Below are 13976 nucleotides of genomic sequence, written 5' to 3' on the forward strand. Positions count from 1 at the left end.
GAGGAGAAAAAGCATACCAGAAAACACAAAACCAGCCTCAAGTGGCCTGAAAAACTGCAGGATGCTAATAACTTGCCACAACCCCCAGCTGCTTCTTCAGGAATATGGGTACCATCGACCTTAGGACCCAGAAGGGCAAGAGAAGGATGAGTGTAACAGCAAAGAAAGACTCTACTTATACATACAGAGAATACGTGTATAACAATTCAAACTACGCTATTATTATTTTTGAGGCTCATATGATTTAAATAAACTTTTTCAGCCACACCGGCAATAAATTCTTGACTTCATAAATAAGTCATAAGGTAAATATATAAAATAATTTATTTTTGTCCACAGGGCAGATTTGTTAGGTATCATTCCCTTGGAAATTCATGTATTCACCCAACTACAACTTCCTATTATGGAGAACTGGATCCAAGGTCAGGTCTCATCAGTCTCCAGGGAAGGAAAATGAAGTGAAAAATGTGAGTGCTCATGCCTCCATGGAGGAGTTTCCAAGCAGTCTCCAAATTCCCCTTTTCTATCCCTTCCTACCTTCCAAGACAGAAAGGAAATGCCTTAGAAGTAGATGAGTTGCTTCTCTTTTTACCCCTTTCCATACAGCAAGATACCAACTTTTCTAATGGAAATAAGAACTGATCATATTTTTTCCATAATTACAGAAATTCCCCGGAAAATTTTTGTTCAGAGTTTTCAAATAAAGAAGTCTTTTCAGGAAAAGCAGTTAACCTCTTCCCCTTGTCCATATATACACAGCTTCAGAGAAGATGCCACAACAGCCTGATCCAAGGTCTGAAGCATTCCTCCAAAATGACACGCTTCAACAGTTGTACAAAATTTCGGATAGAAGCACTATGTATATTAAAGAGACATTTCATTGTTGGAAACAACTCAGAGCTTTGTGCATCTGTGCAGAGCCAAAGTGAAACAAATAAATGGTGAGAATAAACCACCATATTAACCTCTTTTGATTTAACAAATAACCTTCTACTATTATTTCAAGAAAAGTCTCAACAGAAACAGACAATTACCATAGCTGAAAAGGCCACTGTGCTCCCTTAATGGCTGCAATGAAAACCACTGTTAGAAACTGTAACTTCATCACCCAGCTGTTTTTGTACCTTATTCTCCTTGGTGTGGCTTACTGCTCAGCACAGGTTTTCAACTCAGGACAAAACCATAAGAACGTTGTGGAAGGCTCTAAGATGCAGTAACAACTTCTGCAGCAATCTTTATTTCCCCCTAGTGACTGAAATTTCCTTCCTTTCCCTAATACCTTCATATGCCACACAAGGACAATTCAGAAAATTTAAACAGATGGCCCCGCATTTTATCATGAAGCAAAAAACATCTAAATGTGTGTAATCATTGTGAAAGATATCAAAAATGGACAGTATCATCTTATTGGCCCTTGGAGGTCCAGGAAGGATGTTTCCTGGAAGTTGACTTGTTAAAATACCCATTTAGGGTGAATACTTGATACGTTACATTTACTGCAGTGAAAATCAAAATAATTTTTATTTGTCTGAGACAAATATGCAAACCTAGTATTAATAATGTTATAATATGCAAACTCGTCTTGTTATCTAAAGGCAGTTAGCAGCACCAGAATTAGAAAGTATATTCTGATGAGCATTCTCTCTCAGGATTTCTCTCCAGCCACTGCGACAGTCCTTTGCTCTACAAGATGCCAAGTCATAAATAAGAAAGAAAATAAAACCAGTAAATGATACTTAAAATAGTATTAGAGACAGAGTAGAATATAATGCTTGCCAAGTGGGGGAAACAAATAAATCAATATTATTTAACACATTTCTAGATTGCCAACCACCAGAGCACATAGGAGCTTACAACAATAAAAATACAACTCCAATATAGTACCAACAATGAGCAGCAACAAAATCGATCAAAACCTAAGTGAAATGCATGAAGCTTTGGTTCTAGCCGAGAAAGCTCTCATCTTCCCTGAGCAAACGGCAAAAAAATGGGAGTGGGCTCTGGCCAGAAGACGGCGGTTACGGAAAATCTAAGGAAAGCAAGGTTACAGCCAAGTTTTTAGATCCATTGTTAATACTGAGGAGAAAAAATGTTATTAAGTGGAAGAAAAAAATAATTAAATGTACCGTATTTCAAAGTGATTCAAAGAGAACAAGAGATCTGTTTTATGTGAATACTCCATAGCATTATTTTTCAAAGTCCTCTCTGAATTCATCATGAGCCCCCACATTAAGAGCTAGAAATACATACGTGAGTCAGGGACAGTCATGAGAGATTTAGGAAGGTAAACCTAAAACACAGAATGGAAAAGCCTACTGCCATTGAAGATATTACTGTATCACCTCACTATGCCCAAGGACTTACTTGGAGCAATGAACATTTCCTAGGCTTACAATTGAAAGAAATTAACTAACTGAATTTTAAGTGAAGAGTTATTTTCTTCCAAGTGTTCATTCATTACAAAATGAGAAATAAGCAAAAAACCCCAACCAACCACTGGATGCTTTTCCATACAGCATGCTTTATCTGACTGGGGAATTATATTTTTTTTTCAGAGTAAACAGCTTTTTACACGTACACTTAGTATCCCCCATAACAAATACATGTCTACATTGGCGTGACTCTTAGCAGCTCTGAGCAAGTGAGAAAAAATGGGGGCAATCTTAACCTTCTGATTTAGATAAGGGCTGACCAGGTTTCCCCAGATATCTGTACTAAGAAATGATGTTCAGATGAACTCCAAGGACTTCTGATATTTTCCAGATAGTTGAAAGGCAAGTCTGAGCTACTGACTCCATTTGGCTGCGCAGATATCCAACCCACAGTGCGTGAGCACATCAGCTACACAGGCAGCAGTTCCAAAGCACCCGCTGAGCACACATAAATAACACCCAAATGTGTATGTTGATATTCCAATGAGTCCAGAGCACATCTGAGTCAACAAGCAATTGCTGCATAATGTACAAGGACATTTCTCTCAACAAAATTCTGGATAGGAATACGTAGACATGTGCTATACATCTGATATACATATTCCAGCTGTTTCCCATTTCCTGTGTTGCCAGAGGCTCTGCCGCTCTGTCTCTGGCAGTTACAGAAGTGAGAGAAAACGCAGGACAAACAGATCTACCAAAGGGCACAGATCCATACGGTACAGAAAACTAGGGGAGTGCACCAGCATCACCACAAAACAAACGCAAAGTACTGCAGGGGACTGTTACCTCCAGGAAGAATAAAGAGAGAGGCACGGGGGGAAGACTCACAGCCAGGGGAAGCTGCAAGTGGAGGTTCATAAACCAGAAAACTGAAACGCAGGCAAGAGGGGCCCTAATCCCATTTTACCTAGTCACAGCAGTGTTTTAATCAAATTTAAGCTCCTCAGCTCAGGATCTGTTTCACTGGATGAAATGTAATGCTTTCAGCCTTAAGCTAAATGAACCTGTGAAAATGATAAATTTTAATATTGGGCCTGGCAGCATGACACCACTCGTGGCAGCGTCGTCTTCTCGCAACTCAAAACTTGCCTTGGTAATGTACAGAAGCAGAACATCTAACTAGCCAAACCTCCAGCTGGCCTCAAGACTTTTCCAGTTAGGCAGTCTTTATTAATACAAAGGAACATACGAGCCAAATGCTTTTATTGCTTTACTAATCACCTTTATTGATATTTGCATGAAACCTGACTATTTTCTCAGTCCATCTGTTCCTGTTGCTCATTTATAATGTGAACTCTTAATTCTGCCTTGTTAGAACCAGCTCATACGGAGGGAATACTGTCAGCAAAAAGAAAGGATCATGATTTTTAATGGAGAATGGGAAGCAGAAGCCACTAGATTTGCTATTAATGTCATTTCTAATAATCCTTAAATAGAACTGCTTGTACATACAGACCTTTTCAGGATGTATTGACTGTATTAAAAAGTCAAATAAATGTTTTGTTAAACTAAAAAGCAAATCTTTTAAAGAAGGAGTAAAAATATTATCTCTTGTAACCTTTCTTGAATGCAACCAGAGAAATAAGTAATGATTTAAGGTGTTTAGAGGACACGAAGCTAGTTTTGCTACGTATGTATGCACTTCACAAGAGCCACACAGGCATTAGACAACTCCTCATCCGCGTACTTCAGATATAAAAACAGTAACCAGAACTCTTCACAGATACCGTTGTCTGCAGATTTACGATAGGGTGCCCTACTGATGCTATTTATAAACTGGGCACAAACAGAAGGTCCCATTCTTTTCGTGGCCAGATCCCAGCCATTTAAATAATATCAAAAGGTGTGACCTAAACTATACTGCAAAGTTTTTGCCAGCACATCTTTAAAAAATACCAATTAGTAACATGGCTAACCCAGTGTATACACAGCCCCTAGTCTCTACTGGCACAACCACCTGCTTTAGCTGATGAACTGCTGGTGTTAACAAGACCTCCAGGAAAGCTGTTATATAGGAAGCAGTACAGATGTTGGGTTTTGTTTGTCTGAATTGAAAACTGAGCATTGTGTAATGGTTTTTTTTTGAGTTGTATTACAGCTTAGGTGTACTCACATACTGAGTGCACTTCAAATGGGCACCGTGAGGCCAATGGTGATCAGCATACACATCCACAAAGTAACAAAAAAAGGAGCGCAAGATCTGGATTTGCCTGAACTGCAATGACAAAGAGCACATGAGAAAGGGAACCTGAACGCCCTGACCACCTAGCTCAGACTATCTCACTTCAAGATGGTCAAAACAGCACTGGCTGGAGAAACCAGAGTATCAGTTGCCCAGGTCTTACGCACCTCAATTAATCAAATTTCTGCCTCAATAGTAAGGTTGGAATTTGCTCTCTCTCGAAGCTGAATGGATAGTATTGTAACTCTGACTGTAGGGCACAGCAGGAAAAGCCTTCCCCTACGTGCAAAATCCATTGATAAAGAGGTTGCTTTTCCGTATGTTTGGTACCTTTTGTGGAAACATTTAATTATACTAGCCAAGAAAAGACAATTTTTGACAGGATAAACCACATCTCCTCTCACCATGTGAGTAGTTACCCTGTTAAACCTTTGTAATGTAGACTATTGGTAATGTGCCATATTGTGCCACAGTGAATGTAAGATTTAAGCTTGCTTCACACATCTTTATCCGTATGCCCAATTTTAATTTTGAAATAAAGAAATATATATGAGAAGGACCTGAAAATTCCCTGGGCTAACATAAGGCCTATTCAGGACTCTATTAAATAAATTGTAGTTCATTTTTCACTGGGAAAATAAAATGCTATGTGTCAGACATTCACTACTTCATGGGTAACTTTCATATATTTCCAATGTGAAACTTGTTTCAATTTGCGAAGATAAATGCCTTGATTTTTCTTCTTTGCTTAGTAACAGCATGCAGGGTAATACAAGCTGGGAAAGTTGGCATTTTTCTTTGAGCAAATTCTACTCAGCAGGATCCAAATCCTTAACTGGAGAAAATCAGCATAATTTCTTGAATATTAGATGCTCAAGAAACGCTCAGTCTCACCTTTCTGAGAAATTCTGAAAAATTACTTTTTTTTATTAACAAGTTAGCCTGCAGAAAGTTAAAATTTGATTAGGATAATCAATATTGCTTGTAAATTGTGATATATAATACCAAAGTAGCTCTTTCCTAGAAAACTGAGAATGGAATGAATGAACACGGCACAGCCGCAATGCAGTGCTTCTTCCAACAGCGAGACCTGCAAACTTACCAGTTCTCTAAATAGCAGCTGTGATTTCTTTTTCTAATTACAATTCACTCTCTCTCCCCTCCTCCAACCCCAAACTAATTTTAACATAGCTTCTTGTTAATTAACTACGTTAATTGGTAATGCTTCTTGGCAAATTTAGCAGGTTTCTGCAAGCACTGGCTCTAATATCTGTGTAAATGCATAGTCATCCTGATAAAATTCATGAGAAGTCCCTCCCTCCACTCTACATACTTCTCCTCATTCAAAAATCTGTCTCCCTCTCTTACCTAAGGTCTGGCTGTGAAGTCCCAGAAAATTCAGAGAAGACCACTGCTGAATACACTATAACCCAGAAATCAAGTAAGAACATCCTCTGCTATAAAGCTCTGTTCCTCAGGATACTTTCTTAAGAGGGTCTTTGGATATGTCATAGTTGCCAATTTCTGAACTTATTAGGAAAAAAAAATAACATGCAAGTGCAAACTAATTTCATCCAGCCCTGCAAATACATTATTAAATGCTGAATCTTCTTCAAGGTTTGGAATTTAATGAATTAAGGAGTCCACGTTATCTGTAATGGCATGGAGCACTGTTATGTGCAGCTGAATTCAGCCACAACCATTATTGAGTCGATGGAAACCACTGGGATTTAGCTTCATTGAAAACCGTTTATTTATTTAAGTATGCAAATATTGGTTTATCCACGCACTGAGCTAACTATAGATTTCAAAATGTTGGCTTTAACTATTTTAAATTATTTTCTGAACACTTACCAACCTGTACATTACAGGAACACAACCAAACTATGTCATGACAGTGATGTTTTTACCAAGATCTAAGAGAAGGGAATCTTGCATCACCTCCCCTTTGATTAGCCAGCATCTCCTATCCCAAGACCCCAACACCTCACACTGAGAAAGTGCTACGGACGTCCTTTGCAAACAAATGCATAGACTGTATTGGAAATACTTCCAGTATGTTACTGCACAACTCAATATCCAGATTTTTTGAATTGAACAAAGGTAAAGAAACTACAGTAGCATCCCCTCCACTCTTGTCTTACCCTCCCTCCTCTTTTATGCTGTACGCAACCTGGACCTGGAGCAAGACAAAGGGGTTTTAGGAAGCTACTTTCTAGAAAAGGTGCATGCTTTCCTGCAATACTGTTCACTGCAGGAATGATTCTGCAGTATGTAGAAATTAGTAACCTCTTCCAGAAGTTTGGCAAGCACTCCAAGCTGTGATTTCAATTTGTGATAATAGGTATATCCAGTATGAACCATGCCCGCTTGCCTCACTGTTGCTGTTCTCGGTACAAGAATACTTCCAGTGTATTCTGCAATGAGGTTTGTTAACTGTAGCTCTGCAACAAGACTGGTGAGAAAAAAAGAGAGGACTTGAAAGCATTTGAAAGTCATTCTAGAATAAATCTGCAGCCCCATAATACTGCGCTGGGTTCTGAGAAACAAGAGCTGCCAACTCAGCTAACAGTAACTGAGTAAACAGTAGAGTGAAACTGCTGGAAAATAACTGCTAATAGGACCAGGAAGAAAAATGCCAACTGCATTTTTAACAGGAATCACATCGACAACACCATGTCTGCTTGACCTGTAGCATAACAAATAGTTCACAAGTCTTACAAGTAATGAATAGCTCTAAAAGCTGTAAATTTTTCAGTCCTTCATTACGAAGTGACAACCGTTGCCATGCCAGAAAGGTGTCATCTCTAATCTGTCTCTGCACCTCTCTAATAAGACACATCTTGATTTTAATGTATGTCTAAAAAAAACCCCATGTTTGCACTCTCTTTCTATTCATTTTTTTAAAAGAGTTTTAATGATTTTGTGTACTGTTTAAATTTTTCTTCGTGGACTTCAGAAGTAGTACTGAAGCTTCTTCCCCTCTTTTCCAGCATGGACTCTTCTTCCAAAAGCTCTTCAGAGCTGCAAGATTTTAGCTTCCAGAAGAGAAAGGACTGAAGTAGTATCAATACAAGAGGAAGAAACAACTGGGGAATAAACCCCACCCCGATTCAAGATTATTTTCAGCAAAATCTTCTGCGTGGCTCATCAGTCCGAAAGTCCTGCCAAGCTTAATCACTCTTGTTAGGATCCTAACCTACAGCACTGGGAAGAGTAGCCAAATACATCAGCAAACCAAAATTGTCAGTGAAAGTAACAAGTACACAGAAGAAGCTAACAGAATGTATCCTCAATGCAAACACAAATAGCAGTTGTGATTTCCCAGAAGTGTGTCACAACAGCATGTGATTCCTACCAAACTTCCCCAACAATTTCAATGTACCGCCATTAAATATGCGCCATTTTGTATTACAGAAAAGCTCTCTAACTTTTGGTATGACGCTATATTAACTTAATAAATTTCAAAATACGTCTTTCCAGACTCGAGTTCCTCTGAGCCAAAATTCCAAGAAATGTTTAAGTCTTCAAAATTAAGGTGGACGTTTCTCTAATGAATAGTCATACAAAACGATTTTTGCATAAACAGTATTTTACGCATTCAGTTTTTGTTATTTTTGCTTTTAGCTACTTCTGAGAAGACATGCAGTCAATCCCTAACACTAATAAGCACAGCCTCCAGGGGGTTCCACTTAAATCTTTCTAGCATGAAAAGTAGACAGTGAAAAAAAAGCTAAACTTCACACATTCAGCGAGATTCCTTGAATTTAACTATACATGGTTAAGTATCTGCCATACAATACTGCATCTTAGCTTGCAAAAAACATGTTGAGTTACTGCTACCCTGCACCTGATCTACTTGCAGGAATACCATGACAACTTGTATTCAATGAATTTGTACTGTGGCTAGGAAGGAGCAGCAAAGGGACCAGCAAAGCCTCTGACTCCAGCTCTGTAGCAAGCCTGGGTGCTAATTCATTGGATAGCCTGTATGGAAACTGGACCTTCTTTCCCTGTCATTGTTACTCATCAAAGCTTGACAGTAATAAATGCAAAGAAACCTACAATACTACAAACACCTGTGGTTCTGAACAGTATGCTCAACCACAGATTTGTAGTCAGCTCTGCCTGATAACAGAGAAATGATCTGCATAATTTTATTATTTTTTTTTAAAATCCAAGAGGTGTTTACTCTTTAAGTGCTAGAATTACACAGCAGTCACACTTAAAAAGCACCAGTGTTCAAGGGAGGGCACCCTGCCTGCCATCATTTCTGTGGGTACTTTCCTCAGATTGACAGAATTGGGCTTTTTCTTGGTGGGGGGGTGCGGGGGGATCAGCAACCTAAATATGTTGATGCATCTGGTAAACAGCTTACACAATGGCCATTAAAACTACTGCTGGAATACTACTAAAACATGTTTCAATACAGCCTTTTGATACGTAATGTTTTCTGGAGTTCTACTCTGCCATGGTAACATACACCATCATACAATTTAAGGAAATACAGTAAAGGATAATAAATATAGCAGCCTTGATCAGACAAAGTTTTGGCTTTGAAAAAAAGGATCATAAAACTGAAATATATCAACATTACTGCATTCTGATGGCCAGACTAAGGCCATAGAGCAAACCAACAAAGGGAAATTGCATTTATATGCATCTAAATATGGGGAATAGCAGATGATCGATAATTATTTCCTTGCTATTTTTCTGTCTAAAGATTCATAACACAGTAAAGGCTGCAGCAAAATATTATTGCGCAGCTTCATAAACTTTCCTCAAAAAAAAGAAAACAATGTGGCATCTTGCGTGTATAAGCAATACCTCAAGGCTGATGGTGATTCACCCTTAAATCCGCATTTAGCCCACAAAAGAGGGCGTACAGGCCCGGCCATATGAACCTCACAACCTGCGGACGCAATGAACTCTGTCCTAAGCAAGACAAAGCACGGAGAAGATGACAGGAGGTTACTTCAACACCTACTCAAGTCCCTGCTCTTTCTTGGTGGTAACATGATGGTGCTGAGAGCAACGTGCAGAAGACCAAAGAGAAGACCATCAAATTCTTTACATACAGATCACTGAAAAGCTTACAGAAGAGAAAGATGTTTGGCTATTGCAGGAAAAACGCTGTAAGTTTGCTAAAAATATTGCTCGCTTACCAGGTTTCCACATCAGGGAAACACACAGGGGACCGGCGCAGCATGAACGATTAACACATGATCTGGAAAATGATTGACTAGCATAGGGATGAATTTTGCTGACAATATAAAATTGTTCAGAATAATAAAAATTAAAGGCTTACTGTGAAAAATAGTAGCATTGCATAAACCTCCTAAGTTATGGGGTGATAAAATGGCAGCTGAAATGCAAAAGAAAGCAGATAGGTCTGCAGTCTGTAGTGGATTTGCATGGCAAAAGTTTTGGTAGCTGGGGTGGTACAGGGGTGGCTTCTGTGAGAAGGTGCCAAAGGGGTGGCTTCTGTGAGAAGGTGCCAAAGGGGTGGCTTCTGTGAGAAGGTGCCGAAGCTTCCCCCGTGTCCGACGGAGCCGACGCAGCCGGCTGCAGGACGGCCCCGCCGGCGGCCCAGGCCGAGCCCATCAGCGCCGGCGGCAGCGCCTCTGAGAGAACGTATTGAAGAAGCGGGAACAACCCGCACAGCAACTTGCAGCGGGAGAGGAGCGAGCTGTGTGGGAGCCGCGGCCCTGCAGCCCCCGGGCAGCGCCGGAGGGGCCGGAGCCGCTCCCGGCCCGGAGCAGAGATTCCCCCCCAGCCCGCGGCGCCCCCGGCCCGCGGAGCCCCCGGGGGAGCAGCTCCCCCCCCGCAGCCCGGGCAGGGCCCCCCCCGGGGCAGGGGGTTGCCCGCAGGGGGCTGTGACCCGCGGGCAGCGGCGCCGGGGCAGCTGCGGGCAGGGCCTGTGGCCCCGCGGGGAGGAGCCCGGGCTGGGGCCGGGCTGGGGCAGGGCCTGTGCCCCCGGGGGCGGGGGGGCTGGGGCCGGCTGGGCCGGGGGGGCTGCGCCCGCGGGGGGGACACGCTGCGGCAGGGGGGAAGGGCTGCGGCGGGGGGAAGGGCTCCCGCTGGAGCAGGGCAGGGAGGGCTGTCTCCCGCGGGAGGGACCCCGGGCTGGGCAGGGCAGGGGGTGAGGAGCCCCCCCTGAGGGGCAGGAGCGGCGGGGGCAGCGTGTGAGGGACTGGCCCAGCCCGGCGCCATTCAGTTGAGGACATAAAAAATTCAGGAGGGAAGAGGGGAGGGGTGGGGGTAAAGTGTTTTCAAGATTTAGTTTTTATTTCTCGTTATCCTACTCGGAATGGTAATAGATTAAGTTAATTTTTTTTTCCCAAGTCAGGTCTGGTTTGCCTGTGACAGTAATTGGTGAGTGATTTCTCCCCGTCCTTGTCTCAACCCGTGAGGCTTTCATTGTATTTTCCCTCCCCGGCCCAGCTCAGCAGGGGAATGATAGAGCTGTTTTGGTGGGGACCTGGTGTCCAGACAGGGTCAACCCTGCACAATAAACCAACTAAGTGATGGGGTGATAAAATGGCAGGTAAAATTCCAAGGCAGGCAGACAGGTCTGAGGTGTAATGCAAGCACCGACAGCTTCTTTAGCCAGTCATTAACCACTCCAGAAAGAGATCTTGGCTATGCGGTAGACAGCTCTCTGAGAGCTGTAAGAAATACAAATGCTTAGTAGACAACACAGAAAACAGCACGTAAGGCATTAATAAAGAATGGGATTGAAAGTGAGAGAGAAAACACTAGCATGCTACTGTACAGAAATCCACGGTGTGCCCCTAACTCAAGCACTGCAGGCAAAGCAATCTCAAAGACAGCAGAACAAAAAAAAATCAGAATGACCCAAAAAAGGTGAACCGTGGCACTTTTAACATGAGGAAAAACCTAGTATTTTGATCCTACAGCTGATAAAAGTAGGGTCCAATACAGATGTATAAAATCACTAATTATAAAGATGACCAGCAACTCTTTCACAGCTCCACATGACACAACAGGGACACAAATGAAGTTATCGTGTGACAAAGATAAAGCAAACCCTAGAAAATACACTTCAGACAGTGCTGCTGAACTATGGGACTTCACCACCACAGGATACCATAGGGCCCAAGAGTACAGAAGCTCAAAAAGAGATTAGGCTAATCGGTGTAGCATAACACCAGTACCAGCTATTAAGTTCATTGTAGCTGCAGATAAGAAAGTCCTGAACCTGCTTGTTCCCAGAAGCTGGGAATGTAAATCTTGGACATGTATATATCACCTTGGATTGCCCCTGCTCCTTAAACTCCCTTCTGAGCCACCAGCCACTGGCTGGGATTAGAAAAAAAACTCGTGGGGCAAATAAATCAGTGTCCTCTGCCTGCATGGCTGCTCCCATCACTTATCTGGGCCGGTGAACAAATGTCTGCTGAAGAGCCCAACTGCTCAGAAGGTGAACTACAGTGTCCCAAGGGGAACACAATTTAACTAGAAAATTGAAAGGACACATCACACAACCCCCCACTCACATCACACAACCCCCCACTCTTCTCCTCCCTCTTTTCGCCTGCAAAAGAGACTCTGGGTTTTCATTTACTAAGTAGTTCCTGCTCAGTTCCTCCTAGTTTAAGTACTCAAGTGCTGTGTGATCCTTTTACTCTCCTATTCAATTTCTGAACTTCAGATATCAGAGATACGTCTTCCTGCTCCTGCAGAGCTTCAAGACGGTCACTTCTTTCCCCACAGAGTATTTAAGGGCAGAAATATAGTTTATGATACCAAATTGTCTAATGCTTACAATTTGTTTCTGGGTAAGGTGGATCATTTTTCTATGCAATATTAAAGGCAAAATATAACAAATAGTAAGGGCTGAATAAATAATCTCCTCTCCCAATTTAAGATCTAGAGCATTTTACACCAATGTAATTTCACCTGAAAGGAAAATCTAAGTGGTCATTCATCACTGGGTAGAAATGCTGTTACGAGTCTCCTGCTGTAACAGCTGAAGCCTGTGAGAGACCATCACTGTTCTCAACAAGTCAAAATTGCCTTTTTTTTTTTTTTTTTTTAAGTACTGATACAAAATTCTGGTGCTTTGTCTTTTCCAGTGTGACAACTTCCAAGAAAATTTTAAACCTGTGATACATATTTAATAACATGGATACCTTACACATCATTAACTTCTGTTGACATTTTATCTTTTCCCCTCTGTTCCTTTAATAATATTTTAATTACAGAGGCTGATTTTAAAAGTATCATTTTTCAAATCTTAAGAGTACTGCTAATGCTTAACAGGTCTGCAAACACTCTTCTAAAGAAGACTTTGAGTTTTGTTTCTACTGTTGCAGTTGAGCTTAGACCCAAAGAATTTGTAGGCATTTTGTAGGCAACTACTTCAGATGACAATTAGAAGACGGCTAATTGGAGACTGCTCAAGTTCCCCTTTTTTCATTTTCTTTTCTTTTTGTAATCAATGTCTAAATTTAGGAACTTAAAACCAGAAGAGTATTAGAGAGAATGGTATATGTATAAATAAAACAAGCGAAGTGCTTCCCTTTTTAATAAAGGCCTTTAAAATGCACCGTTATAACCATGTCTACAGTTTTGTCAGCATCATAATGGAAATACAACTTCTGAGGGGACCTGAATGTCACAAGGAAAGCAGGCATTGGCCTGGCTAGAGGAGAAATAAAGACAAGAGCAGATTGCTATTCAGGAAAAAAAGGCAAGAAGGTTGAAATAACAAAGGTGATGGACACTTCCTAAAAAGCTAGAAACAGAGGGACTATGAAAAAAATCAAAGTATATGTAAAATAATCTGTTTCGAACTACAACAGCAGGAAAACTTTTTAAAGCCAAAAAAATATAAATTATAAGGCAGTAAAATGAAAAGCAAGAACCTCAGACATGCATAAAGCCTCTCATCTGATGATTCAAGCTGACATTGAAAGTCCAAGTCCTCTATGAAAGAATTCCAGTAAGTGTTTAAAAGAGTGAAATTTGAAATATTTCCACCTAGTAACATAGCAAACTTATTTCTATTCATTAAATTTACACTATCATTCAACACATCCACTACCAGTTTATTTATATGGTAAGAAAAAGGTCAACCAATTATAACATGGATAAGAAAAAGACCTTTTTGACGTGTATGTTATCCATTACTACCACAATTCTGAGTATAGTTTCCAACTTGAACGGTTCCTTGTTTCAACACTGTTCATCACACAATTTCAGAGTTCACTTTATCAGCAGTCTTTAATAAGAGAACATCAATCAAGATGCAAACTTCATTGCAACCACTAATAATTATGTATTGAAGGACTAGAGAAAGAGGCACTTAGGTATACTAGACGAGAGGAAGGTAA

General features: G+C 40.9%; 1 protein-coding gene across 4 annotated transcripts in view; it reads right to left on the reverse strand.

Annotated features, from left to right (window-relative positions):
- TRAPPC9 (trafficking protein particle complex 9) overlaps positions 1-13976 on the reverse strand; it is a 508539-nt gene that overhangs the window by 189386 nt on the left and 305177 nt on the right. The window lies entirely within an intron of this gene.

This window comes from Falco rusticolus, chromosome 3 (assembly GCF_015220075.1).
Source record: "Falco rusticolus isolate bFalRus1 chromosome 3, bFalRus1.pri, whole genome shotgun sequence".
In the NCBI taxonomy this organism is placed as follows: domain Eukaryota; kingdom Metazoa; phylum Chordata; class Aves; order Falconiformes; family Falconidae; genus Falco; species Falco rusticolus.